Source organism: Gorilla gorilla, chromosome 6, assembly GCF_029281585.2.
Source record: "Gorilla gorilla gorilla isolate KB3781 chromosome 6, NHGRI_mGorGor1-v2.1_pri, whole genome shotgun sequence".
NCBI lineage: Eukaryota > Metazoa > Chordata > Mammalia > Primates > Hominidae > Gorilla > Gorilla gorilla.
The window spans coordinates 128,886,711-128,912,636 of NC_073230.2; the positions used below are offsets into that span (position 1 = coordinate 128,886,711).

A 25,926-nucleotide genomic window follows, 5' to 3' on the forward strand; every position below is an offset into this window, starting at 1 on the left:
AGATTGGAATAACAAAGGGTTCATTACTGAAGCCTTTTCTTATTTATTTATTTTTTAAATATTTATTTTTGTGGATACATAATAACTGTATAAACTTATAGGGTACATGAGATATTTTGATACAGATACACAATATGCAATAATCACATCCCGGTGAATGAGAAATTAATCACCTCAAGCATTTTTCCTTTCTTTTTGTTACAAACAATCCAGTTGCACTCTGAGTTACTTAAAAATGTAGAAAAATTATTACTGTGTTATCAAATACTAAATTTTATTCATTCTAACTCTATTTTTGTACATATTAACCCTCATCATTCATCCCACTTCCCGCATTACCCTTCCCAGCCTCTGGTAACCATCCTTCTACTTTCTATCTCCATGAGATCAATTGTTTTAATTTTTTAAGTCCCAAAAATAAGTAAGATCAGGCAGTTTGTCATTCTCTGCCTAGATTATTTCACTTAACATAATGATCACCAGTTCCATCCATTTTGTTGCAAATAACAGGATCTCATTCTTTCTTATGTCTGAATAATATTCTGTTGTGTAAATGAACCACATTTTCTTTGTCCATTCATCTGTTGATGGATACTTACGTTGCTTCCAAATTTTGGCTGTTATGAACAATACTGCAACAAACATGGAAGTGCAGCTATCTCTTCGACATACTGATTTCCTTTCTTTAGAGTACGCACATAGTAGTGGGATTGTTGGATTATGGGGTAGCTCTATTTTTAGTTTTTTGAGAAATCTTCAAGCTGTTATTCACAGTGGTTGTACTAATTTATATTTCTACCAACAATGTATAAGGGTTCCATTTTCTCCACATCCTTGCCAGCATTTGTTATTCCCTGTCTTTTGGATAAAAACCATTTTAACTGGGGTGAGATAATATCTCATTGTAGTTTGATTTGCATTTATCTGATGATCAATGATGTTGAGCACCTTTTCATATGACTGCCATTTGTATGTCTCTCTTTGAGAAATGTCTATTCTGATCTTTTCCTTACTTTGTAATTGGATTATTAGATTTTTTTCCTACAAAGTTGCTCAAATTCCTCATATATTCTTGTTATGAATCCCTTGTGAGATGGGTAGTTTGCAAATATTTGCTTCCATTCTGTGGGTTGTCTTTTCACTTTGTTTATTGTATCTTTGCTTTACAGAAGCTTTTAAACTTGATGTGATTCTACTTATGAATTTTTGTTTTGATTGCCTGTGCTTGTGGTGTATTGCTCAGGAAACATTTGCCCACACCAAAGTCCTGGAGATTTTCCCCAACATTTTCTTTGGGTAGTTTCATAGTTTGAAGTCTTACATTTGTCTCTAATCCATTTTGATTTGATTTTCGTATATGGCAAGAGACAGGGGACTAGTTTCATTCTCCTGCATATAGATATCCAGTTATCCCAGCACCATTTACTAAAGAAACTGTCCTTTCCCCATTGTATATTCATGACATCTTTGTCAAAATTTAGTTCACTGTAGATGTATGGATTTGTTTCTGGGTTCTCCATTCTATTCCCTTGGTCTATATGACTGTGGGTTTTTATTTTCTGCCACTACCATGCTGTTTTGGTTACTATTGCTCTGTAGTATAACATGAATCAGGTAACGTGATTCCTGCACTTTTGTCTTTTTGCTCATGATGGCTTTGGCACTTCTGGTCTTTTGTGGTTCCATGCACATTTTAGGATAGTTTTTATTTTATTTCTGTGAAGAATGTCATGGGTACTTTGATAGGGATTGCATTGAATCTACAGATTTCTTTAAGTAGTATGAACATTTTAGCAATATTGATTATTTCCATCCGTGAACATAAGAGTATCTTTCCATGTTTTGGTGTCCTCTTCAATTTTTTCCAACAATGTTTGTACTTGTCCATTTTCATGTTACTATGAAGAAATATCTAAGACTGGTAATTTACAAACAAATATAGGTTTAATGGACTCACACTTCCACACGGCTGAGGAGGCTAACAATCATGTTGGAAGGCAAAGGGGGAACAAAGGCATGTCTTACATGGTGGCAGGCAAGAGAGCATGTGCAGGGGAACTGCCCTTTATAAAATGATAAGATCTCATAGACTTATTTACTATCATGAGAACAGCACAGGAAAAACACACCCCAATGATTCAATTACCTCCCACCAGGTCCCTCTCAAGACATGTGGGGATTACAGGTGCTAAAATTCAAGATGAGATTTGGGTTGGGAAAGAGCCAAACCATACCATTCCACTTTTGGCCCCTCCCAAATCCCATGTCCTCACATTTCAAAACCAATCATGCCTTCCCAACAGTCCCCCAATGTCTTAACTCATTTCAGCATTAACTCAAAAGTTCACAGTCCAAATTCTCATCTGAGACAAGGCAAGTCCTTCTGCCTATGAGCCTGTTAAATCAAAAGCAAGTTAGTTACTTCCTAGATACAAGGGGGGTACAGATACTGCATAAATACACTCATTCCAAATGAGAAAAATGGCCAAAATGAAGGGGCTACAGGCCCCGTGCAAATCTGAAATCCAGTAGGGCAGTCAAATCTTAAAGCTCCAAAATGATCTCCTTTGACTCTATGTCTCGCATCCAGCTCATGCTGATGCAAGTAATGGGTTCCCATGGTCTTGGGCAGCTTCACCCCTGTGGCTTTCCAGGGTACAGCCACCCTTCTGACTGCTTTCACAGGCTGGCATTGAGTAACTGTGGCTTTCCCACGCACATGGTACAAGGTGTTGGAAGATCTACCATTCTGCATTCTGAAGGATGGTGGCTCTCTCCTCATAGCTCCACTAGGCAGTTCCCCAGTGGAGAATCTGTGTGTGGGGGGCTCCAACCCACATTTTCGTTTGGTACTGCCCTAGCAGTGGTTCGCCATGAGGGCTCCACTCCTGCAGTACACCCCACATGGACATCCAGGCATTTGCATACATCCTATGAAATCTAGGCAGAGGATAGATGCTTGTCTTCTCAATTCTTGTCTTCTGCACATCCACAGAACCAACATCATATGGAAGCTGCCAAGGCTCGGGGCTTGTACCCTTTGAAGCCATGGCCTGATTGCATGTTGGCCACTTTTAGCCACGGCTGGAGTGGCTGGGATGGATGGCACAAACTCCCTAGGCTGCACACAGCAGGAAGGCCCTGGGCCTGGCTCAGAAAACTGTATTTCCCTTCTAAGCCTCAGGCCTGTGATGGGAGGTGCTGCCATGAAAGTCTCTGACATGCCCTGAAGATATTTTCCCTATTGTCTTGGTGATTAACATTTGGCTTCTCGTTACTTATGCAAATTTCTGCAGCAGGCTTGAATTATTCCCCAGAAAATGATTTTTTTCTTTTTTTATACTGCACTGTCAGCCTGTAAATTTTTTAAACTTTTAAACTGTTTGTTTTTTTTTTAAATACTTTGCCACTTAGAAATTTCTTCTGCCAGGTACCCTAAATAATATCTCTCAAGTTCAACGTTCCACAGAACTCTAGGGCAGGGGCAAAATGCTGCCAGTCCCTTTGCATAGCAAGAGTAACTTTTACTCCAGTTCCCAAGAATTTCTTCATCGCCATTTGAGACCACATCAGCCTAGACTTTATTGCCCATATCACTATCAGCATTTTGGTCAAAGCTATTCAACAAATCTGCAGGAAGTTCCAAACTTTCCCACATCTTCCTTTCTTCTGAGCCCTCCAAGTCTCTAGGAAGTTCCAGACTTTCCCACATTTTCTTGTCTTCTTCTGAGCCCTCCAAACTGTTGAATCTCTGTCTGTTACCCAGTTGCAAAGTCGCTTCTACATTTTCAGGTATCTTTATAGCAGCACCCCACTCTCAGTACCTATTTGCTCTATTAGTCTGTTCTCACGCTGCCAATAAAGACATACCCGAGACTGGGTAATTTAGAAAGAAAAAGATGTTTAATGCACTCACAGTTCCACATGGCTGGGAAGGCCTCACAATCATGGCAGAAGGTGAAAGAGGAGCAAAGGCACGTGCTACAGGGGCAAGCAAGAGAGTGTGTTCAGGGGAACTGCCCTTTATAAAACCATCAAATCTCATGAGACTTATTCAGATATCATGAGGACAGCAAAGAAAAAAGGTTGCCCCCATGATTCAATTACCTCCCACCGGGTTCCTATCACGAAACATGGGAAGTAGAGGAGCTACAATTCTAGGTGAAATTTGGTAGTGGACATAGCCAAACCACAACTATGTTTTACAGTTTTTATTTTAGAAAACTACTTTTTTGGTTAAGTTTATTCCTAGGCATTTAATTTTATGTGTGGCTATTGTAAACGGGATTACTTTTTAATTTTTCTTTTGTATTTTTCACTGTTTGCAGATAGAAACAGTGAAACTCAGGAAAGCTGAAGGATACAAAATTAACATATAAATAACAGTATGTTCCAACTTCTATTTTTATGACCTTGAGCAAGTCAAACACTATGTGCCTCAGTTTCTTCAAATGTAAAATAGGAAGAGTAAGACTGCCAATTATTTTAATAGTTTTAAAAGAAGGATTAAGTATATTAATGTATACAAAATACTTGGAGAACCATCAACCTCATTAATTGCTGTACATCAGTTTATTACTGATCATTGTAGCGATTATAATGAACCTCTTCTTTGTCATAACTTTTTGCCAGGTACTGAGTGTCTTACATTATTTTTTTAAATTTAATCCTCACAACATGTGTATGAAATGCTTACAATGATCTCCCCTAATAGAGGAATCATCTGAGTTTGGAGACAGTAAGAAACTTTCCTGGTATTAAATAGATTCTAAATGGTGGAGCCAGAATTTGATCCCAGGCATGAAACTTCAGAATGTTCATGCTTAAGAACTATGATACACATATTTATATGTCTAGACTTTGAATGCTGCATACAGAAAAGACCTTATCTAATTTTACACATAAACAATGGAGAAGATACAGAACACTGCAAAGAAGAAAATCAAAGTTATTCCATCATTGTAATAGTACATTATCTTACAGACTTGGCATAGACATAGGCAGCTACACACTTAATGTCACGTGTTTTATTTTGTTGTATTTGTATACTATTCTATTAACCAAAACAATTCCCTTGAGTATGAGTATGGATTCATTTGGCAGGATGACTGGACCTCTAACAGCCACTGAAAACTGAGAAACTTCTTTGCCATAAAAGAAGAATCAGGATCCAGTTGTTATTATATATCTTTTAATCTTCATAGACCCATGAGTTGTTTTGAAGAGCACTTGACATCTCTTAGCAACTGTAGTTCATACATGTAAATCTTTCTGATGCTCTGGATTTATACTACAGCAAACCCATCCAGAAGGAGAGAGGCTAAACTGTACTTAACTAGGGATTTGGGAAGAATAGGGCCAACTGGACAGCATTGGTTAAGTGCCAGAAGAAACACTAGTATTTTCAGATACAGAGTGTGATGATTAATTTTGTGTGTCAACTTGACTGGGCTATGGTGTGCCCAGATGTCAAACATATGGTTTACTCGCATGTTGTTGCAAATATTTGCATCTGTGTTCATTAAGGACATTGGCCCATAGTTTTCCATTTTTGTTTTGTCCTTGTCTGGTTTTGGCATCAGGGTAATGATGGCCTTGTAGAATGCATTTGGAAGAATTATTTCCTCTTCAGTTTTCTGGAAGAATTTGAGACTTGGTATTAACTCTTCTTGAAATGTTTGGTAAAATTAATTTGTGAAGCCATCAGGTCCTAGGCTTTTCTTTTATAGGAGACTTTTTATTAATTATTCAATCTCCTTATTCATAATTGGTTTGTTAAGGTTTTCTATGTCTTCTTGGTTCGATCTTGGTAGACTGTATATGTCAGGAATTTACCCATTTCTTCTAGGTGTTCCAATTTGTTTTCTACATAGTCGTTCACAATAGTCTCTAATGATCCTTGGTATTTCTGTGGTATCAGTTGTAATGCCTCCTGAGAAGTACAGAGAGACAGGCTTACTCTTCTTTCAATCCAGCTTCCCCGATTCTCACTGAAAGTTATGGGTTCTGAGAAAGTTGAAGCTTATGCAAGAGAGAAATGAACAATCTTTAGGGAATCAACATTGTTATGAGAATGCTCTCAACATGTTAGAGAAAAGTATCCAATATGAGGGCAGAAAAACAGAAGAATGACAGTCAGCATCTGGAATCATTCATGACTGTCTTTGTGTAAGGAACCCATAAAGAGAATAAATAAGGAGAAAGTTTACTCAAAGTGTGTATTTTCTGATAAGCAAGCCAGTGACAATTAAGGTTATTGACTGTGATACTACTGTAAATATGACATATCTATATGTGGGATACTGAAATGTGGAACATGCATTAATAAGAATGTTGGGCAATGCATGGTGATACAATACCCTATTTCACTGCCTTATCTTTTTACTTAAAAAAAATAGCATTTCCTCATGTTATCAATTACTCTTCAACATATGTTTTAAACAATTACAGAATATATCATAATATCACTAAACTTAATCAATTTCATCCATTTCTAAATATAGTCAATGACAGTGTTATTAAATCAACCAGGTAAAAAAGAACCAATAATTAATTTTGTGATTAAATACAGACTCAATCAAACCATTAAAGAGACTTCCACAATAAGTCTTTCTTAGAAAGCAGAAACTATTTATTCCATAATGATGATTTTAAAGTAATAATTCTCTTATGTTGTTGTTAGCCAATAGTGTAAAATAAAACAAACAAACAAACACAAGATTTATTGTGTCCAGGTATAGCAATCTGTCATGGATTTTGATATTATCAGATATTAGGAGATTAATTTGAGTTTTGTATTGATTTTGCCACTTCTGGCAGTTATTTTTCTTATTACATATAACTGAAAGAAATGTAATTTAAAAAATAAACCATAGGAAATATAGCCTAACAAGAAAAGGATACTGAAAGTAATAGATTATTACTAATATAAAATGTTTGTCACCTCTCTTTTGAGCAGCTAGGAACAAGTAGAGAGCTTGTTTCCCAACTAAAGAATCTAAGATCATTATTTTTGCACTCAGTACTGGAGAATAATTTCCCCTAGTTTGAGGACTATTCCAGCCCTGCCCAATAAATCTTAAAAACAATAACCTATAGGTTTAAATAATTTACAAGTAATGAAAATATGTAATTTTTAAAGAAACATTTTTAGAAATATAAAAATAATCAGCATACAACTACATTATATTGATAATGTCTGCCATACAATAAAACAAACAACAACAATAAAAAAAAATCTAGGCCTAGAAAAATCAGAAAAATACAATTCATAAGGTAATACATCAGTCAGTTGAAACCAATACAGAACTTACTTGGATGTTGGATTTTGTAGGCAAGTACATTAAAAAGATGATTATATCTTCATTCCATAGGTTCAATAATTAGAGAGATGTGGGAGATACAAAAAACGACTTCTAGTATAAAGAATACAATATGTCTGATAAAGAATACAATAGGTGGAATTAATAGAAGAGTATATATTTCCAAAGAAAAGATTAGTGAACTTTACACCATAGCAATAATACACATACACATACACACACACACACACACACACACACAGAAAACAGGTGAATAAAATGAACAGGATATCGGCTGGGTGCCCTGGCTCACACTTGTAATCCCAGCACTTTGGGAGGCTGAGACGGGCAGATTACTGGAGGACAGGAGTTTGAGACCAGCCTGGCCAACATGGTGAAAACCCGTCTCTACTAAAAATACAAAAACTTAGCTGGCCACGGTGGCAGGCTCCAGCTACTCGGAAGGCTGAGGCAGCAGAACTGCTTGAACCTGGGAGGCAGAAGTTGCGGTGAGCCGACATTGCGCCATTGCACTCCAGCCGGGGCGACAAGAGTGAAACTCTGCCTCAAAACAAATAAACAAGCAAACAAACAAACAAAAATCCCCCACGATATCAGTGAACTGTGAAATACTTCAATCAGCTTAATATTTACAAAGCTAGGAAAAGGGAGTGGTTACAAAAAATATATATCCGAATATTTTAGACATTTATTATTAGAAATAGGAAGTGGTTACAAGAAAAACTATGTTTAAACATTTTTAAAAACTGAAAAACACAATTAACTCACAAATTCAGGAGGTTTATTGAATTCTAAGCAAGGGAAACATCAAGTCAGGGAAAAACAATATTACAGTAAAATTATTGTAGAAATCAATGAAAAAGAAGAGACTAGACCAAATTATTTCAACTACTAAAAGAAAAAAAAAACAGCCTGCCAACCTAGAAACACATGTTCAGCAAAAATATGTTTCAGAAACAAAGATAAAATACATTCTCGGACCCAGAAAAGGTAAAAAAAAGTAATCACTATCAGACCTGAGCTGCATTAAATGTTAAAGAAATATCTTTAGGCAAAGATAACCTAATAGTAGATTGAATATATTTCTATCCATATGAGTGACGAGCAGAGGAGATGGTAAATACAGGGGTAAATACACAAGATTTTTTCTTAATATTAAAATTCATTTTAAATATAAATGAATAAGCAAAAATATAACAATGTAACTTGGTGTTATGAAAATATACAAATAAAATGTGTAACATCAATGGTCCAAAATTCAGAAGATGAAAAATCAAAATATATGAAGTAAAGTTCTTATATGTGAAGTGGTATATTATCTCTTGAAATTATAATATAATAAATTAGGGTATAAAAGTCCTTAAAGAAATTGCTAAAATAATAAAATTAATAATTGTAGCCAACAAGCCAACAAAAGAAATAAATTATAATTATAATGGATATTCAATTAATCTAGCAGAAGGCAAAAAAAGGAAAAATTACAAGAAACAGAAAAACAGGTGACGCAAATAGAGAGCAAATACCAATATATTGATATTGAATTCACACATGTTAATAATAACATTAGATGTGATTGGTCAAATTTCCCCAATTAAAGGTAGAAGTCAGATGAGATTAAAACAAAAAACCAAAATGATCTATCTGTTGACTGCAAGAAACACACTTCAAATCTAAAGAAGGAAATAGATTCAAAGTAAAATAATGGAAAAAGCATACCACACTAACACTAACTGAAAATAAGCTCGAAGGACTATATTAATATCAGACAAAATAGATCTTAATGCAAAGAATGTTGCCAGAAATAGAGATCATCAGTTTTGAATGAAAAGGTATCAATTGATAAGTACAACATAAAAATTCTGATTATGTACATCATAACTAAATTTTAGTTTTTGAAGCAATAACTTACATAAATAATAAACCATGTAAGGAAATGTTTAATACTGTGAAAAAATTCAGTATCTATATGTCTATAATTGTTAGAACAAGTACACAGAAAATCAGTATAAGTATGTATGTATATTTGAACAGCAGTATCCACCAAGTTGACCTAATTGATATTCCTGAGCATGCCACTCACAAAAAGAAAATATATTTTTTAAGGGTACAGGGGACAAATATAAATAATTCTCTGAGCCATAAAATAAGCCTCCATATAATTAAAAGCATTTAATGAATGCAAAGTATTTCTCTGTTCACAATTAAATGAGAAATCAATAACATAAAGCTATCTAGAAATACTTCAAATAATTATAAATTAGCAAACTTCTAAATAACCCATGGGTCAAAGAAATATAAACAAAAATGTGAAAGAATTTTTAGAAGAGAAAATGAAAATAAGAAACTAACTGAAATTTTAGCGATGATTCTAAAGTAGTAGCTAAAGGAAAATGTATAGTATTTAGTTCCTATATTAGAAAACAAGGAAGATCCTAAATCGAAGACCTCAGCTTCTACTGTATAGCCCTTGGAAAAGAAGAACAAAAAATTAAAGAAGAAAAAACCCTAAAACAACCTAATGATGCATCTTAAAGAGCTAGAAAAGCAAGAGAAAATGAAACCCAACATTAGTAGAAGGAAAGAAATGGTAAAGATCCAGGCAAAAACAAATAAAATTGAAACAAACACAAAGCTACAACAGATCAAAAAATTGAAAATTTGTTTGTTGAAAAGATAAACAAAATTCAGAAACTTTTAGCCAGACCAACTTAAAAAAAAAAAAGACAGAACATCCAAATAAATAAAATCAGGGATGAAAAAGGAGTCGTTACAACTGATATCACAGAAATTCAAAGGATCATTAGAGATCACTGTGACCATACATATGCCAATAAACTATAAAACCTACAACAAATGGAGAAATTCCTAAACACACACAACCCACTAAGATTGAACCATGAACAAGTAACAAGATCAAAGCTTTAATAAAATGTCTTCCACAACAGAAAGGCCCAGGACTTATTTTCTTCAAGCTGAATTTTACCCAACATTTAAAAAAGAACTGATGCCAATCCTACTGAAACTATTAAAAAAAAAAAAAAAGAAGTAGACTAGGAGGTAGTATTGTAGTATTTTCAATCTCATTCTATAAGACCATTATTAGCCTAATATCAAATCAGGCAAAGACACATCCAAAAAAGAGCAAACTATCAACAGAAATAAGGACAAAAACAATATGATCATTTCAATTGTTGCTAAAAAAGCATTTGATAAGATTCAACATCCCTTTGTGATAAACTTCCCCCAAAAAGAAACTGGATAGAGAAAGAACATAACTCAACACAATAAAAGTCATATACAACAGACCCACAACAAGTATCATACTGAATGTTAAAAAAATGGAAAGCCTGCCTCTGAGATCTGGATCACAACAATGATGCCCACATTTACTACTGTTAGTAAACATATTAACAGAAGTCCTAGCTAAAGCAATCAGACAAGATAAAGACATAAAAGGCATTCAAACTGGAAAGAAGGAAATCAAATTATGTTTATTTGCAGGTGATATGATCTTATATTCGGAAAAACCTAAAGACTCTAACAATATCTATCAGAACCGACAACCAAATTCAGAAAAGTTGAAGGATACAAAATTTACATACAAAAAACAGTATGTTCCAATATGTTTACACTGTGAATTCAATAGCAGTGTGATTCCATAGTCCATGATCTTATACATTTCCCTATTACACTTATAAACAGAAAAAGTGCTAAACTTATTTTTAATGGACTTGATAATAGATGTTCAATTCATTTCAATTCCTCAGTCATTGGAAAATAGTAAATAGGTAACTGTGCTAGGTCACTATGAGGACTTCAAGGTGAATAAGGATGATTTCTTGTCCTTAAAGGTCATAGAAAAAAGCACAAAGTTGAGCAATAAAAATTAACTGATGTTATCAAAAAATAACATAGCCAAAATCTTTCATTTTGAATTATATGCTTATTATTAGAAGATTCAATAAAGATTTCCAAGTTTGATACTTGTTTGTATTAAATATGTATATCTTGACTCCTAATATTTTCTTAGTACAAATATTACTTTGAAGTTCACTCAATAGAAATAATTTAATATATTTCTCTTAATATCTATCTGCAGCTCAATTTCCCAATGTTTCTCTTGATCTCCTACAGAAACTGAACCCCTTTGTATTGATGCCAGTCCCATAAACAACTTATTCTGGTTTTTGCTTAAATTAATTGTGTTAGAAGATTCTTAAACTAGGGCACTGTTGAAACCTTTTGACATCTTTTGTGTATGTTTATCCAATTGTGATAAGATTGCATAGCAGTTAGGTAGGTGTTCCAAAATTGTATTTGAATTTACAAAATTATAGACTACCTTTTAAGGTCTAGATTATCTCATTGTTACCAATGTATATTTCACTTTATTTTACTGATCCTCTACTGAGCTGCTTTCAGAAAGCAATTTGTAAAGTACAAACAAACATCCTGGGATTCTTATCCACAACGAATACTTTCCAAGACACCCATAAGGATGCCTGAAACCACAGATAGTATTGAACTCCATATATCTTATGTTTTTTCCAATACATACATAACTATAATAAACTTTAACTTATAAATTAGTCACAGTAAAAGATTAACAATAATATAATAAACTGGAACAATTATAACAATATGTTTTAGTAAAAGTTACATGAATTTGATCTCTGTCTCTCTCTCTGCATCTCAAAATGTCTTATTTTATGTACCGTACTAATCTATTTTCAGAACACAGTTGATGGTGGAAAACTGAAACCACAAAAGCAAAATCTTGCGATAAGGGGAAATGGATTAGGCCATATTCACAGTGCTATAAAGATACTACCTGAGGCTGTGTAATTTATAAATAAAAGAGGTTTAATTGACTCATAGTTCTGCTTGGCTGGGGGGACCCCAGGAACATACAATCACGACGAAAGATGAAGGAGAAGCAAATGCCTTCTTCACAAGGCCAAAGGAGAGAGAGTGCACAGGGAAACTGCCGCTTTTAAAACCACCAGACCTTGTGAGAATTCCCTCACTATCAGGAGAACAGATGGGGGAAAATGCAAAACATGGAGATAACAATTCCAGGTGAGATTTCGGTAGGACACAGAGCCAAATCATATAAGGGGACTATTAATGGTGTAGAGTAGGGCATTTATTATCAATTATTAATTAATTATTAATTATTAATTATTATCAATGGTGTAGTGTATTTTAGTATTATGGATCTTTAAGGTGAAAAGTTTTGTATTTTGGGCAGGAATACTACAAAAGTAAATCTGTGTTCTTCTTAGTGCATCATATCTGGGTTTATAGTCTATTTGCCTCATGTATGGTAATGCTAACTTTGATCAAATTGATGACAAGGTAAGGACTCCCAGGTTTCTCCAGTGTAAAGTTATTTGTTTATTTGTAATTAAAATTACTTCTATGAGAAATGAATTCATTTTTTATATTGGTGGATATAGGCTATTTGGAAGATTTGTATATATTTGGTTTAAAAGGAGTGTCTGGACACAGAAAATTCCCTTGTAAATATTTTTATTATTCTTTCCTGTACAACACGAAAGGAAACTAACAGAGTTCTAGACTGATCTTGATCCACATCTCCTACTTTGTTAGGTATAACTACAAGATTCATTAAGCAATTATTAAAGCTTAATTTAATAGTATTTTTCTTTTTAGATTATTTTGATATGGCTTTAAGTAGAATTGTAATATTTTTATTATTTTTTTAAAATTCCATTTAGCTTTTAATTTTTAATTTTCTGGATACACAGTAGGTGCATATATTCATGGGGTACAGTACAAGAGACATATTGATACACACATGCAATGCCTAGTAATCACATCATGGTAAATGGGGTATCTATCACCTCAAGTATTAATCCTTTGTGTTATAATCTATCAAGTTTTAAACAGTTATGTTAAAATATACTATGTAATTATTGACTATAGTCACACTGTTTTGCTATCAAATACTAGGTTTTTTTTTAATTCTTTCTAATTATATTGTTTATGCACATTAACCATACCCACTTCTCTCCCGTTCTTGTACTACCCTTCCCAACCTCTGGTAACTATCATTCTACTGTCTATCTCCATGAGATTAACTGTTTCATTTTTTTGGCTCCCACAAATAAGCAAGAACATATGAAGTTTGTCTTTCTGTGCCTGGATTATTTCCCTTAACCTAATGACCTCCAGTTACATACATGCTATTGCATGAATGGATCTGTTTTTATGGCTGAATAGTACTCTATTGTTTATAAGTACCACATTTTCTTTATCTATTCTGCTGAACACAAGTTGCTTTCAAATCTTGGCTATTGTGAAGTGTTTCAATAAACATAGTAGTACAGATATATCTTCAATATGCTGATTTACTTTCTTTTGGATATATACCTAGCAGTGGGATAGCTGGATAGTATGGTAGCTCTATTTTTAGCTTTTTGAAAAACCTCTATACTGTTCTCCATAGTGGATGCAGTAATTTACATTTCCACCAACAGTGTACAAGGTTTTCACTTTCTCCACATCCTTGCTACCATTTGTTGTTGCCTGTCTTTTGGATATATGCCATTTTAACTGTTGTAAGATGATATCTCATTGTAGTTTTTATTTGTATTTCTCTGATGATCAATGATATTGAGCACCGTTTCATATATCTGTTTGCCATTTGCATGTCTTCTTTTGAGAAATGTATACTCAGGTCCTTTGCCCTTTTTATAATTGGATTATTAGATTTTTTGCTATTGAATTGTTTGAGCTTCTTATATATTATGCTTATTAATCCCTTGTTAGATAGGTAGTTTGCAAATATTTGCTCCCATTCTATGAGTTGTCTCTTCACTTTGTGGATAGTTTCCTTTGTTTTCCAGAAAGTTTTTAACTTCATATGATCCCGTGTGTCAATTTTTGCTTGTTGCCTGTACTACAGGGGATATTACCAAGAAACCTTAGCGAAATCCAGTGTCCTAGAGAGTTTTGCCAATGTTTCTGTTTAGTAGTTTCATAATTTTAGGTCTTAGATCTAAGTTCTTAATCCATTTTTATTTGATTTTTGTATATGGCAAAAGAGAGGAGTCTAGGTTTCATTCTACCACATATGAACATCTAGTTTTCCCAGCACTATTTATTGAAAAAAACTGTTCCTTCTCCAATATATGTTTATGGCATCTTTGTAAAAGAGTTTACTGTAGATGTATGAATTTGTTTCTTGGTTCTCTATTCTGTTCCTTTAGTTGGTGTGTCTGTTTTTATGTCAGTACCATGCTGTTTTGGTTACTATAGCTCTGTACTATAATTTGAAGTCAGGTAATGTGATTCCTTTTTTTTGTTTTGTTTTTTTTGCTCTTTTGTTCTTTTTGCTCAGGATAGCTAGGGCTCTTCTGGTACTTTTGTACCCCATACACATTTTAGGATAGTTTAATTTCTGTGAAGAATGTTGGTATTTTGATAGAGATTGCATTTAATCTGTATGCTGCTTTGGGTAGTTCAGACATTTTAACAATATTGATTTTTTTCAATCCATGAACATGGAATAGTTTTCCATTTTTGGTGTCTTCTTTAACTTCTTTAATCAATGTTTTTTCTCTCTTTTTTTAACTTTTATTTTAGGTTTGGGGGTACATGTGAGATTTTGTTACATAGGTAAATTCATGTTGTTCTACAAATTATTTCATCACCCAGGTATTAAGCCCAGTAGCCAATAGTTATTTATTCTTCTTCTCTCCCTCTTCCCAGCCTCCTCCATCAAGAAGACCCCAGTATCTGTTATTTCCTTTTTTGTGTTCATAGGTTCTCATCATTTAGCTTCAATTTATAAGTAAGAACATACAATATTTGGTTTTCTTTTCCTGTGTAAGTTTGCTAAGAATAGTAGCCTCCAGCTTCATCCATGTTCCCACAAAGGACATGATCTTATCCTTTTTTATGACTGCATAGTATATTCTATGGTGTATATGTACCACGTTTTCTTCATCAGTTACAGCAACACCCACATGCAAAGATGAGAAAGAACAAACAAAAGAACTCTGGTAACTCAAATGTCCATAGTGTCATATGTCTTCTAAATTACCATACCAGTTTTCCAACAAGAGTTCTTAACCAGGCTGAGCTGGCTGGAATGACAGAAATAGAATTTAGAATATGGATAGAAACAAAAATAATCGAAATTCAGGAAGGTAAAAAAAAATGAATCCAAGGAAACTGAAAATTACAAAAAAGCAGTATAGGAGCTGAAGGACAAAATAGTCAGTATAAAAGAACCTTACAGAGCTGACAGAGCTGAACAACACAATACAAGAATTCCACAATGCAATTACAAGTTTTAACAATAGAACAGATCAAACTGGGGAAAGAATCTCAGAACTTGAAGACTGGCTCTTTGAAATAAAACAGTCAGTCAAAAATAAAGAAATTTTGAATTTAAAGAAAATAAGAATAAAAAGGAATGAACAAAACCTCCAAGAAGTATGGAATTTTATAAAGAGATCAAACCTACAAATCATTGGCATCCCTGAAAGGGAGGGGGAGAAAGCAAACAACTTGAAAAACATATTTTAAAGTATTGTCTATGAAAACTTCCCCAACCTTGCTAGGGAGGCCAACAGTAAAATTCAGGAAATACAGAGAACTCCTGCCAGACTCTACACAAGGTTATCCCCAAGATACATAATCATCAGATTTTCCAAGGTCAAAATGAAAGAATGTTAAAGAAAGCTTTGAATAAACTTTCTGCCCCTGTCTCTTTCGCTACCTCCTCTTTAAGGCCAATAACTGCTAGATTTGTCCTTTCCCATGCTATTTTTGAGATCCTGTAGGTGTGTTTTATTTTTTTTTTCTTTTTTCTCCTGGACTATGTATTTTCAAACAGGCTGTTTTCAAGCTCACTAATTCTTTTTCTGCTTGATCCATTCTGCTATTGAAAGACTTTGATGCATTCTTCAGTATTGTCAACTGCATTTTTCAACTTTAAAATTTCTGCTAATTTCTGTTTAATTACTTCAATCTCATTTAAAAATTTATGTGATAGGATTCTGAATTCCATCTCTGTGTTATCTTGAGTTTCACTGTAATTTCTCAACACAGCTATTTTGAATTCTCTGTCTGAAAGGTTGTATATCTTTTTATCTCCAGAATTGGTCCCTGTTTCCTTATGTATTTCATTTGGTGAGATCATGTTTTCCTGATTTTCTTGATGCTGGTGGGTGTTTGTCGTTGTCTGAGCATTTAAGAGTTAGGTATTGACTATAGTTTCTGCAGATTGGCTTATTTGTACCCTTCTTTCTTAGAAAGGCTTCCCATGCATTCAAAGGGATTTGGATGTAATCTGTATTAGTCCATTCTCACACTGGTATAAAGACATATCCGACACTGGGCAATTCTTGAAGAAAAGAGATTTAATTGACTTACAGTTCCACAAGCTGTACAGAAAGCATGGCTGGGATAGGCCTTAGGAAATTTACAATCATTGTGGAAGGGGAAGCCAGTACATCCTACACGACTGTTGCAGGAGAAAAAGAGAGAGATGGGGGAGGTGCTACACACTTTCAAACAACCAGATCTCATCAGATCTCTATCATAAAAACAGCGATCACCTCCCACTAGGCCCCTTCTCCACACTGGGAACTACAATTCAATAGGAGATTTTGGTGGGGAAACAGAACCAAACCATATATCAGGATCTATGCCTTATCTTCATTAGACGGTACCTCAAGCCCAGTAACACTGTTGTTTTTGTGGACTAATAGAGGTATTGCCTTTGTGATATTGAGTAAGATTCAAAATAATTCTCTGGTTTACCAGGCAGATACTCTTATTCCCTTCCCTTATTTTCTCCCAAACAAAAAGTCTTTCTCTCACTCTCTATCTGCTGAGCCACCTAGAGCAGGGGGTACGGTAAGACAAGCACCCCTTTAACCACTACCACTGGTAATGTGTTGGGTCAGACCTGAAGCTAGCACAGCAGTTGGGCTCACTCAAGGCCCAGTGTAATCACTCCCTGGCTGCCATCTATGTATACTCAAGGCCCTCAAGCTCTGCAGTCAGCATGTGGTGAAGCCAGCCAGGCTTGTGTTCTTCCCTTAGAGGTGGCAAGTTTCCCCAGGCCCTAGGCAGGTCCAGAGATGCTGTGCTGGAGCAAGGGCCTGGTGTCAAAAGTCTTAGAAATTCACATGGTGCTTTATACTACTGTGGCTAAGCTGACACTCAAATCACAAGAAAAAGTTCCTCCCACTCTTCTATCCCCTTTCCAAAGGCAGAGGAGCCTCCCCCATGACTGCCACAACAGCAGGACCATAGGGAGTACTGCCAGGCTACCCGTGATGTTTCCTTAATGCCCAAGGGCATTTAAGTCAGCTTATGGTGAATGCTGCCAGGCTTGAGTCTCCCCGTTCAGGGAAGTGGGATCCCCTCTGGCCCAGTGTAGGTCCAGAAATGCCATTCAAGAGACAAGGCCTGGAATTAAGTGCCCCAAGAACACATTTGGTGCTCTACCCTGCTGTGGCCAAGGTGGTACCTAAGATGCAAAAAATCCTCTTTACTTTTCCCTCTGCTTTTCTCAAGCAGATGGAGTTCTCTCACCTTAGCCTGAGGGCTCTTTAGTCAGCAAGTAATAAATCGTGTCTGTAGTACTGGATTTTTCCTTCAAGACAGCGAGTTCCCTTCTGGCCCACAATATGTCTAGAAATGTCATCCAGAAACTAGGGCCTGGAACAGGGGCCTCAAGACTCTGCCTAGTGCTTTCTCTTACTGTGGCTAAGCGGGTATCCAAGATGCAAGACAAAGCTCTCTTTACTCTTCCCTCACCTCTACTCAAGCAGAAGATGTCATTTTTTTCAGTGCTACAAGCTGTGTTGCCTGGGGTTGGGGGGAGGGGCGGTGCAAGCACTCCCTTAGCCTCCCTGACTGGCATTTCACGAGGTCATGTGTCCTCTATGTCCACTGGCTCTGAGCCCAGCACAGCACTAGAACTTGCCTAGGAATTGCAGTCCTTGTGATTTATACTGCCTTTTAAGTTTATTTAGAACCCCAAAGCCCTTTAGCCTATGGTAACAAGGCTTTCTGGAATAAAAAAACCACTGGGATGGGTGATTCCCCTTTGGCTTGGGGTAGTCTAAACACTCCTTCTGTGGGTGGGTGTCAGCTGAATTCATCTGGTTTTGCCTTCTACTATGATAGGGTAGCACTGAGTTCAATGCATATTCCCACAGGCATTGCTCACTTCCTCCCTGAACAGCTGAGATTCCCTCTTCATGCCACACATCCACTGCCAGAACATGGAGAAGGGGTAGTGTCAGCAACTCAAGACTGTCTTTCCTAATGTCTTCAGTGCTTCTCTCAGTGATATGAAGTTAAAACCAGGACTGTGATTGCTCACTTGATTTTTGATTCTTATGAAATTGCTTTTTTGTGTAGACATCAACTTTGATGTTCCTGTTTGGGGTTGGGGGACAATAAGTAAGGGCTTCTATTCAGCTGTTACCTTTCCCTTAACTAGAAATTTAGTTGAGATCAACCACATCTATCTTGATAATTTCTGAAAATATTTTCTAGGGCTAAACATCTTCCTGTAATGGTAAAAGCAAATTTTCTTATTTTTTCTTTCAAAACATATACTTTATTTTGATATTTTTAAGGAGGCAATACCTCAGTTCATTTTCATGGTGGAGATGAGTTATAGTCCTGACTTCAATAAATAATTAAGCATTTACTAAAGAAGCTTCATCTATTTCTCCAGCTTTTTCATATTGACTCACCCATCTGGCAACTTTTTACTATCTAATATCAAAATCGCTCTGCACACAAAAATACTTTCCTCACAAGAAACTGCAAAGTTGTGAAAACAGAAATAATGCATTTCCACTATAAAAAACCAAAACACCGTTATTAAATACTGACATGTAATCCTTTCTAGAGTAGTTGTATTAAGGCAACATATATCATATTCTGATTTAAGTATATTTTATAAGAGCACCATTCTTAAAGGGTGAGCACTGTGTCACTTGACAGATATGTATGTTCTGGGCACTGGAGCCATCACAATAATGACATTTGTGGCTCTTTGTCAGAAAGCTTATCTTTCGCATTTCATGAAGACAGTGAACGTTTCTTTAATTATAGCTTCTCCCATACTACTCATTAATAGAAAAGTAGATGATTCACTAAATATGAATAGAAAATAAGCAATATATGCTTCTTATATTAACTTCCAATTATTTATCAAAGTTATCTGAAAAACTCAGATATAGCTAAGAAACACCTGTCCTCGTCCTGTCCAAAATTATTTAGTTTTTGTTTAATATCCTTAATTTATATGCCATTGAGAGTCTTCTATTCATATGTATCTTACTGCCTTATATACTTCTGAAATTTGGACACAAGGCCTAAATATCTATCTCACATGCTCCAAGGTTTCATTTCACTTTAATCCTTCTCTTTAGTTTAACAACTTACGTCCTCCCATTGAATTTTCAATTGTCTCTTCTTTTCAGTCTCAGTCTACTCACTGCTCTGGATAACTCCCACATCCTATTCAAACTTCTCAGACCAGACCATAAGAACTATATGTGGTCTTCTGCCTGGCAGAAGTATTTAGACATTCTCTAGTCCCTCAGTAGTGATTCAACCCCTTATTTTCCCTTTCTATACATATACTCTAGACCCGAGTACTTTCTATTCCATTAATATAAGAAATTAGTGAATTATCTTGATATAAATAATTTAGTTTTCTAAAAAATTCCACTTATTTTCTGATTTAAACATTTTGAACTACTAGAGTATACAGCAATTAGCTTCTATCAGAATAAGGAAACCCTATTATAGCTCCCTAGTTTACTGGCAACATGTACATTAAATGTGCTTATGAGCATTTTAAAACATCCTGAAGCAATATTCTGTAAGAAAACTCTAGGAATTCTGCCAAATATTTTGTGATTTGGCTGATATTCAAGAACTTTATGGGGCACAATTTTATTACCCCATTCTGCATGACATTGATTTGCCTTTGAACTCAACTAAAGTCCATTACTCCATAACTCAAGTTAATGGGTATATAGATAGGAAATTTCCTTACCACAGCAGTATTTCTCTCAATATTTTTTATTTATTAAATTTATTAGATGCTCAAAATCAATCAATTTCTAGGAGCACTTCAGAGAGTAATAAAGGATGATACTGAAATGTATACATTTCTGCAAATCCAGTATGAAACAGTTTCAAGAGAGATTTCCATGTAATAGAGGCCACAGAATTTATCTTGTTTATCTGGATTTCTGTAATTTTTTAATTGCCTATAATACTTTGTTCAAAAAATTCAATAATTTTAAAATGTAGTGATGATAAATGACTTTTATACCAGATATTTACTTATTCAATAAATAACTAAAAGTCTTAGTACAGTACTTCACATGCACAGAGTCTGGTATAATTTTGATTGGTTTATAATGGAACTACTTTTCAATGTACTACCTGGAATAGCACATTTGACAAAGAAAGAAATTTAATCCTAGATAGCTGAACGATGGTGATAATAACTGAGAGCTTTAAAATGATTCCCCTCACTCAAATATTCACATGTGGATGTTGAGTCACTAATCAAAGCCATGGTTCTGCAAAGGAACTAAATTACATCAAAAGATAGTCACAGCTGATATCCCAAGGGATTAGCAAAGAGTCCATCTACAGCTCAACTAATCCACCCCTAGATAACATGCCTAAGATCCAAATACTCTGTTAGAAATCCAAATTGCATGTCCTTGTACACAGCACACTACATTGCATTTTAGCTAACAGAAGATAAAGACAGTGGAAGAGGAGAAGAAGAAAATGAATTTTTCATATTGAACATACCCATGTAATCATCCCATGATTAAGAAAAGAATGTTACTATCCCTCAAGTGCCTCCTTTTTGAGTACCTCCCTCTCTCACCACCAGCCACTAGGATAATCACTATTCTGATTTCGAACATAGATTAGTTTACCTGATTGTACTCTTCATATAAAGGGGATCATAAAATGTAGTTTCGTGTCTGGCTTCTTTTACTTATTATTATGTTTATGAAATTCAATTCTATTGCTGCACATAGTGAATTTTCCATTCCATTTGTTATATATCATTATATTCTAGACAGATGTGCCATAATTTAATTGTCTAATATATTGTTGATAGCTTTTTTATTATTACATATTTTGTTGCTATGAAGATTTGATATTTTACCAGATTTTTCAATTTTTACTTTGGAAATTTCTTTGAGTATATACCTGGATTTTAATTTCCAGACTATAAAGTGTGCACATGTCCATCTTTACTAGATACTGGCCAACAGTTATTTGAAGAATTTATGATCTCACCAGCAATGTATGAGAATTTAAATGTGTATACATCATCAACAACATTTGAATTTATTGTCTATTTTTTAATTTAGTCAGGTTGGTGGGTGTGTAGCGCTAGCAAATGAAGTTTTAATTTGCATTTCTTTGATGTCTATATAGAGTGACTTTTCATGTTATTCAGCCACTTGAATATGATTTTATGCGAAAAGCTTTTAAAAGATCGTATACTTAGCAAATGTTTCTTTTGTGTTTTCTCTGACTTTCTGATTTGTGGGAGTTTTAAAAATATACTAAATATAGTAGTTATATGTTAGATACACTATGAAAACATCTCTCATATGGTTTGTACTTTATGCTTTTATTTCTATTATTTGATGAAAAGCAGTTCTTAATTTATTTCAACACATTTTTATTATCAATAGCACTATTAAAATTCTGTTTAAGATATATTTAACTGTCTTAGTTATGAAGTAGCATTCATTTGTTTTCTTATAAATGATTTGTTTATATTTAATGATTAGACATGAAATCTGTCATAGTTTGTCTTTCATTCTTTGTGCTTTTGTTGGTACATAGAATGCAAATTTTTATACCAGTGTTGCATGTATGATGATGCCAAATTCACTGTTATTCCTAATAGTCTATCTTTGATGGCAAAATCAATATAAGAAGGTGCTGAACATTAATATTGATTAGGAAAAATGCAGAATATTCCATAATGGTCACATATTGACTAGAAAGCTCAAATTAAATAACAACAACACTGACCATATCACATTTTGGTGAGTATTTGTAGCAATTAGAATTTACACATACCTGTCACGAGAATGTAACATGGTACAGTTCATTTGGAAAAGAATTTGGAAGTTTCTCAAAAAGGTAAACATGTATGTGCACTGTAGCTCAACCATATCATTTTCAGATATCTACCCAACACATATGTGACCATATGTAGAAGGGAAATGTATGGCAAAAAGCAAATACCAGGTAAAGGGAGAGGGACACATATTGTTGTATACTTATCCGATGTACGAAGTGATGCAGTATTATCTGAACGTTGAATATGATCATTAAGACATACTGTAAACCCTAAAATAATTACTAAATCTTATGTCATAATTATCATATTATATAAACATATACTTGTATGTTTTCTAGGTTAAAGAAAAACCTTTGGGAAATGTATGTCTGGAAAATTGAGACTTATTATTTTTTATGTAAAATAACCTTGAGGTTTAATTTACATAAAATTCACCTAATGTAATGTACAGTTCTATGAGTTTTCACAAGCATATAGAGTCGTGTACACCAAGCAATAATAAAGATATAGAACCTTCTATCGCAAAAAAATATTTCTCGACATCCCATTGTTGTCAACCCCTTTCTTCATGCAAAATTCATGTCTGAAATTTATTTGTTCCTTGTTCATTAATTTTTTTCTTTTCCATATTTATCAAACACACACAAACACACGCAAACATTTACATAGAAGTTTTGGGTAAACATATGTTTTCAATTATCTTCCATAAACAGCTTGTTGTGGAATTGATGGTTCAGGTGATAAGTATATGTTTAACTTGGTAACAAACTTCCAAAATGCATTTTAAAGAGGCTGCATCAGTTTGCATCCCCATCAATCGTGTATGAATATTTAATTCACATCTTCACTAGCATTTGTATTTGCAGGTATTTGCTTGTTTTGTTGGTTTTCCATTCCAGTAGCTATGCAGCGGTATCTAATTGTGATTTAACGTACATGTCCTTAAGGACTAAGGATGTTGAGCACGTTTTCTTTCCTTTTATTTTTACTTGATATGTATTAATTGTACACATTTATGGAACACAGGGTGATATTTTTGTGTACAACGTGTACTGATCAAATCAGGGTAATTAGCATATCCATCACCTCAAACCTTGGTTATTTCTTTGTGTTGTGAACATTTAAAATTCTCTCCTTTAAGTTTTAAGAACATACAACAAATTGTAGTCAACTATATTCACCCTACAGGGATGCAGTACAACTGAACTACTTTCTTTCTAATCCCCTAACACTTGATACCTGTTAAACAACTTCTCCCCATTCTTCCCTCCCTCTACCCTCCCCAGCTACTAAAACCCACAATTTTACTCTGTACTTTCTTTTTGGTTTTTTTGTTTTTTTTTTTTTGAGACGGAGTGTCGCTCTTTCGCCCAGGCCGGACTGCAGTGGCGCTATCTCAGCTCACTGCAAGCTCCGCCGCCCGGGTTCACGCCATTCTCCTGCCTCAGCCTCCGGAGTAGCTGGGACTACAGGCGCCCACCGCCGCGCCCGGCTAATTTTTTGTATTTTTAGTAGAGACGGGGTTTCACTGTGTTAGCCAGGATGGTCTTGATCTCCTGACCTCATGATCTGCCCGCCTCGGCCTCCCAAAGTGCTGGGATTACAGGCGTGAGCCAACGCGCCCGGCTTACTCTGTACTTTCATGAGCTCAAGTTTGTTTTTTTTAATTTTTAGTGAAAATATGTGCTATTCTCTTTCTGTGCCTCAGATATGTGTGTGTGTGTATTAGTCCATATTCACGCTGCTAATAAAGACATACCTGAGACTGGGAAGGAAAAGAGGTTTAACTGGACTTACAGTTTGACATGGCTGGAAAGGCCTCAGAATCACGGCGGGAGGTGAAAGTCGCTTCTTCCATGGTAGCAGCAAGAGAAAATGAAGACGAAGCAATAGCGGAAACCCCTGATAAACCCATCAGATCTCGCGAGACTTATTCACTATCAGGAGAACAGCACAGGAAAGACCCGCCCTCATGATTCAATTACCTCTCCCTGGGGCACTGCCTTCCCAACAATCACCATAAGTCTTAACTCATTTCTTCATTAACCCAAAAGCCTGAAGTCCAAAGTCTCTGAGACAATGCAAGTCTCTTCTACCTATGAGCCTGTAAAATCAAAAACAAGCTAGTTACTTCCTAGACACAACAGCCATTTCAAATAGGAGAAATTGGCCCCAAAAAAGGGGTTACAGGGCCCATGCAATTCCAAAATCCGGTGGGGCAGTCAAATTTTAAAGCTCCAAAATTATCTCCTTTTTCTCCAGGTCTCACATTCAGGTCACGCTGATGCAAGAGGTGGTTTCCCACGGTCTTGGGCAGCTCCGCCCCTGTGGCTCTGCAGGGTACAGTCTCCCTCCTGGCTGCTTTAACGGCTGGCTTTGAGTGTCTGCAGCTTTTCCAGGTGCAAAGTGCAAGCTGTCGGGGAATCTACCATTCTGGGATCTGAAGGACGGTAGTTCTCTTCTCACAGCTCCACTAGGCAGTGCTGCAGTAGGGACTCTACGTGGGGTATCCAACCCCACATTTCCTTTCACATTGCCCTAGAAGAGGTTCTCTATGAGCGCCCCGCCCCTGCAGCAAACTTTTGCCTGGGAATCTAGGCATTTCCATACATCTGCTGAAATCTAGGCAGAAATTCCCAAACCTTAATTCTTGACTTCTGTGCACCCTCAGGATCAACACCATGTGGAAGCTGCCAAGGCTTGGGGCTTCCACCCTCTGAAGCCAGCCTGAGCTGGACATTGGCCCTTTTCAGCCAGCGCTGGAGCAGCTGGGGCACAGGGCATCTAGTCCTCAGGCTGCACACAGCATGGGGACCCTGAGCCTGGCCCACAAAATTACTTTATTCTCCTGGGCCTCTGGGCCTGTTACAGGAGGGGCTTCCATGAAGGTCTCTGACGTGGCCTGGAGATATTTTCCCCATGGTCTTGGGAATTCATTCACATTTGGCTCCTTGCTGCTTATACAAATTTCTGAAGCCAGCTTAAATTTCTCCTCAGAAAATGGGTTTTTCTTTTCTATCAAATAGGCTGCAAATTTTCCAAACTTTTATGCTCTGCTTCCCTTATAAAACTGAGTATCTTTAACAGTACCCAAGTCACCTCTTGAATGCTTTGTTGCTTCTGCAAGATACCCTAAATCTGGCAGAATGCTTCTGCCAGATACCCTAAATCATCTCTCTCAAGTTCAAAGTTCCACAAATCTCTAGGGCATGGGCAAAATGCCGCCAGTCTCTTTGCTTAAACATAACAAGAGTCACCTTGGCTCCAATTCTCAATAAGTTCCTCACCTCCATCTGAGACCACCTCAGCCTGGACCTTATTGTCCATATCACTATCAGACTTTTGGGCAAAGCCATCCAATAATTATGTAGGAAGTTCCAACCTTTCCCACATTTTCCTGTCTTCTTCTGAGCCCTCCAAACTGTTTCAACCTCTGCCTGTTACCCAGTTCCAAAG

At 35.7% G+C, this 25,926-nt stretch overlaps 1 long non-coding RNA gene across 2 annotated transcripts in view; it reads right to left on the reverse strand.

The window, feature by feature from the left end:
• LOC129534718 (uncharacterized) overlaps nucleotides 1-24,381 on the reverse strand; it is a 241,947-nt gene extending 217,566 nt beyond the window's left edge. Inside the window, exon 1 of one of the 2 annotated variants that reach the window (XR_010134549.1) lies at nucleotides 24,268-24,380. This is a non-coding gene — a long non-coding RNA (uncharacterized lncRNA). Of the gene's footprint in view, nucleotides 1-24,267 lie in introns of both variants that reach the window. The other variant, XR_010134550.1, reaches the window with a different exon arrangement.
• Nucleotides 24,382-25,926: the final 1,545 nt, after the last annotated feature.